General features: G+C 43.9%; 1 non-coding gene across 1 annotated transcript; it reads left to right on the forward strand.

Annotated features, from left to right (window-relative positions):
* The first annotated feature begins 356 nt into the window (after positions 1-356).
* LOC142255500 (U2 spliceosomal RNA) lies at positions 357-556 on the forward strand. The gene has a single exon (XR_012727426.1). It is a non-coding gene; the product is annotated as a U2 spliceosomal RNA (small nuclear RNA).
* Positions 557-5,227: the final 4,671 nt, after the last annotated feature.

The following is a 5,227-nucleotide window of genomic DNA, read 5'->3' on the forward strand; positions in this document are numbered from 1 at the left end:
ATTCATTGCAGTGGGCGGCGGCTGAAAAAAGCACCATTCTGCTTGTTTTTGCTCTGCAAAACAGCCTTTTCAAGGGTTGGCTTGGGTGACAAAATGTCTTCTGTAGGCGTGGGTTTGTCTCCCTCTCCCTAAGATGTGTCCGGTATAGGCCAGGGTGCCACTCAAGGCCGTAACCAATTCGGTTTATAGCTTCTCGGCCTTTTGGCTAAGATCAAGTATAGTTTCGGAGGACGCTACCTTGGTCGGTACTGGAAGGTGCCTGGGATTGTACGACTGCCGGCCTTGGGGGAGTGTGTGCGCCTTCTGATGACACATAGCCCTCTTGTGCCTGGACGGTTCCCAGGCAATGGGAGGCGATCACCTTTGTTATTTTGAAGTCCTACTGATAAACAGAAAAAAAAAAAAAATCTGTTCTTAGTTTAATATCTGATACGTCCCCTATCTGGGGACCATATATTAAATTGATTTTTAGAACAAGGAAATGGAATAAATCCTGCTCTGTCCAATCCACGCATTGACCTGATATTGCAGTACCTCCAGGATCGGTGCACCCCTTCTTAACCCAGTTTCCAAAAGCAGAACTCAATTCCCCTGATTCAAATGAGCCCCATTAGTGAATTGAAAGAAAGCAAAAAACTTTATATGCACCTCAATTTGGCCAATTCACTTTTCACACTTTCACCCTTTTTTTTATCTTTCACACCTTTTATTTGCTTTATTCATCCAAAAGCTGCGCCAAATAGCAAACTCATCTCCACTCAACTTGACCAACTCTGCTATGTCCCGTGCAGTATCTTATTCTCAGTCTTATCTAGATCATTTGCAATTGAATAGAATAGATCCCTTTTGGATACATTGGATTCAGCTGCTGCAGTGACTGCAGGTGTTAGAAGATGCAGATTTGGCATCAGGTGCTGTCTATCAGATTCCACTCCAATTAAAGGTTCCATGTTTATTCCTACCATGCATTGTTTTTCGGTGTTTTCTTTGAGCAATGATGATGTCTTTAGTGATCTGTTGGCTCCCTCTCCTGGAGGAAGAGTTTGCTTGCTCTTGGACTTTCAAAAAGAGAGGTCATGATAGACATTTAGCTTCTGAGCCCAAATGGGGACAGTCATGGGTCATGAATGTTTTGCAACCTGCTGCGAAGCCTGATACCGCAATATAAGGAACGTCAAATACTACAAATGGGCGGCCTATGAAAGAATTAGTACTTTCATTAAGCCTACTTAAACGGCTAATTGAGAATAGACAAACTGTAACAAGCTCTCTGAGAAAGCCCCTCTCTAATCTTTGTTAGTAAGCTTTTCTGTAGTCTGCCTGTTGATGTATTTTCCGTTTGAACAGTGCACAACATGAAGTGACGGAACACTGGCTTGTCACAATGTCCCCCGCTGACATCACAATAGCGCTGCTGCCTAGAAAGCCAGCTGCGCAGCAGAAGTTGCTCTTTGGGTGGGATGGTGGGCTAATGTATCTATTCCTGCTTGGTGTGAGTTTGACATGATCTAGAGCAACGAGTTCCAGCGGCTAGCGGTTGATTATTGGCTGTAATGGGGCTTTCTGGCTGGTGCCAGCCTTTCTTCTTAGCACACAGGAACCACAATCCCTACACCATGCTTCGATGGATTCTCTCTTCCCAGCCCAGTAAAACTACATATTTCACACAGTTATAAGCAGCCCATGAGCATTCACCTGGATTAAAACCCATAACAGCTCATAGACCAAACAATCAATCTACCATTGGACCAAAGACAGGAAGCTAAATCCACTGCCTGCGGTAACTAACTTAATCTCATAGGCTACTCACACAACAAACCCAAGAGAATGGAAAAAAACATGGCTTCGATTATCCATCCAATGAAAACGCATAACCATTGTGAGCCATTGGACAATGCAATTGCACACATGGTGACATGGTGCACGGCCCAATGAATCAAGTCTGTACTTTATATTCACGGTTTAAACCCTTGGGTGTCCAGAGTGCATATCCAGAAAGATTCCCTTTCTTTGTGCTAAGCACAAGTCAACAATACGTTGTAAGCAGATTCTATTACCAGTCCCACACCATTTTGTGACGCATAATCACACAGTGGCCCAATTAAGATTCCAAGTCATCGAACATGTCCCAGCCATACGCAGAGGAGGCGATAGAATTAGGAAGCTCAAAGAAAGGGAATCTTTCTGGATATATACTCTGGGCACGTTGTAACCCAAGGGCTTAAACCATGAATATGAAGAACAAACTTGATTCATTGGGCCGTGCACATTTTTTCTAACGCCCGGTTCTTTTTCGTGTTCACACTATATATGGTTCCACTATGTATGGAGTTCCATTCTTCCTTGTTTTTTATTTGTCATGTTTGTCATGTCTGATCAACTGGTTACATTATGTCTGATTACCTTGTCTAACAGTTTTTTCTCCCCTTTCTTTACCTTCCAGGTTCCCATAGTCACGTGAAATATCCCTGTTGCACTTGATTACGGCTCACTATTCACTATAAAATGTCTTATATCTAACATCACACTCTCACCCATCAGCACTCTATAGGTTTGTATAAGGTATGCGCTTACACATTCGGTCCTCCATAGGTATTTCCACTTATGTAACACTATTCCTATGATCACTCATAACTCATACCCTTGTAGTCAATTACAGCCTCCCCTCTCCCCCCTCCCCTTCTCCCTTTCCATCTATAATTTTGCCAGCACAATATTAGTTTACATTAGGCACACACTCACATATTCCTTTCCTTAGTGACTTATTGTAATTCACATTCGCATACAATTCTCTATGCCTGCCCCATTACTACATTCATACCTACTTGACCCTATCCTGATACCCCTTGTCTCACCTTGTTGGTCCCTACACCTGTTATCCTGTCCTTTCCTGTGTCTGTCTTGTCACACAACACATTTTAGCATATCCCTTGTGCTCCTTATTACCTGTCCTGCCTATTAGAATTATGTCCATTATGTCTATGCATGGCCCAATGAATCAAGTCTGTACTTCATATTCATGGTTTAAGCCTTTGGGTTCCAACGTGCCCAGAGTATATATCCAGAAATATTCCCTTTCTTTGAGCTTCCTAATTCTATTGCCTCCTCTGCGTATGGCTTGGGCATGTTCGATGACTTGGAATCTTAATTGGATCACTGTGTGATTATGCGTCACAAAATGGTGTGGGACTGGTAATAGAATCTGCTTACAATGTATTGTTGACTTGTGTTTAGCTCAAATAAAGAGAATCTTTCTGGATATGTACTCTGGGCACATTAGAACCAAAGGGCTTAAACCATGAATATGAAGTAAAGACTTGATTCATTGGGCCGTGCACCATCTCACCATGTGTCCAATTGCATTGTCCAATGGCTCACAATGGTTATGCGTTTTCATTGGATGGATAATCAAAGCCATGTTTTTTTCCTTTCTGTTGGGTTTGTTGTGTGAGTAGCCTATAGGATTAAGTTGGTTACCGCAGGCAGTGGATTTAACTTCCTGTCTTTGGTCCAGTGGTAGATGGATTGTCTGGTCTATGAGCTGTTATTGGTTTGAATGCAGGTGAATACCCATGGGCTGCTTATGACTGTGTAAAATATGTAGTTTTACTGGGCTGGGATGAGAGAATCCATTGAAGCATGGTGTAGGGATTGTGGTTCCTGTGTGCTAAGAAGAGAGGCTGGCACCAGCCAGAAAGCCCCATTACAGCCAATAATCACTTAATAACTTTTTCAACTTGTCATCATATGGGAGGCCTTCCATTCCTTGTAGTAGTCTAGTTGCCCACCTTTGAACTGACTCTAACTTCTGAATGTCCTTTTTTAAAATGTGGAGTCCAAAACTGGTTCCCATATTCCAGATGTGGCCTCACAAGTGATTTATAGAGGTGTAACAATACGTTGGGATCACGGGATCTAATCTCCCTTTTTATACACCCTAAAATCTTGTCCCAAGCAGCATTCCATCAGCCTCTGGAAGGTTCCTGGCACATTGCACAGCTCGAAGGGCTTGCTTTTGAACTCGCAGAGACCCATAGGGGTGGCGAAGGCGGTCTTCTCCCTTTCTGCCTCAGCAACGGACACTTGCCTATAGTGACTAGTGAGATCAAGTGTAGAAAAATAATTTGCAGTTCTCAATGCAGCTAGTGATTCCTCAATACGGGGGAGTGGTGCCGTCCTTCTTTTTTAACAGGACCAACGGAGCTGCCCAAAGGCTACAACTGTCACGGATATCCCCAGCCGCCTTCATGTTGCTCAACATGTCCTTGGTACACGGGTAATGTGAAGGTGGTATTGGCTTATAGCTCTCTTTGATGGGTGTGTGTGCACCTGTGGGGATGTAGTGTTGGACCCCTTTTATTCCCCCAAAGTCTAGCGGATGTTTGCTGAAGACTTGCTCGTATTCTTGCACTACCCTGTAGACCCCCTTCTTGTGATGTGAAGTCAGTGCCTACGTGTAATTCCTGACACCACTCCTCTGGCTGACTTGGTGAGCAGTCACTGACTGGGTGGGGTGCAGTAATGGTGGATGCTGCTACTTGGATAGCATGTGTATCTACTGTGAACAGCTTATCAATGGTGGCAAGTTGGGGCAGCTTAACCTCCTGCTCTTCGCAGTTCAACACTCTAACGGGCACTCTTCCCTTCCGCATTAATGAATAAAACTATGATGTAGATATCATATAGATACCCCACAATAGTAAATAAAGGTAGGTTATGGGAAAAGGGGGAACAGGGAAAGAGGAAAATAGTGTAATAAAGTATACCTTCCGGGGGTGAGAGGAAATGGCAGCACAGCCAGTGGAGGTGAAGCAAAAGGAAGCCTGCAACTAAAGAGTTGAGAGCGTTATCACATGGTGACTGAGCCTGATTGTAAAGGGAGCATAGAGTGGAGCATACTCTGGGCACGTTAGAACCCAAGTTCTACCATGAATATGGACCCCTTTTATTCTCCCAAAGTCTAGCGGATGTTTGCTGAAGACTTGCTCGTATTCTTGCACTACCCTGTGGACCCGCTTCTTGTGATGTGAAGGTGTGGAGTCAGTGCCTACGTGTAATTCCTTACACCACTCCTCTGGCTGACTTGGTAAGCTGTCACTGAATGGGTGTGGTGAAGTAACGGTGGATGCTGTGGCTTGGATATCATATTAAATATAGGGACCCCCATACAGTAGTATGAGAATTTTTTTTGTATTCAATGATCGGTATTACCTTCAGGGGCGCGGCA

The sequence above is a fragment of the Anomaloglossus baeobatrachus genome, chromosome 10 (genome assembly GCF_048569485.1).
Source record: "Anomaloglossus baeobatrachus isolate aAnoBae1 chromosome 10, aAnoBae1.hap1, whole genome shotgun sequence".
NCBI lineage: Eukaryota > Metazoa > Chordata > Amphibia > Anura > Aromobatidae > Anomaloglossus > Anomaloglossus baeobatrachus.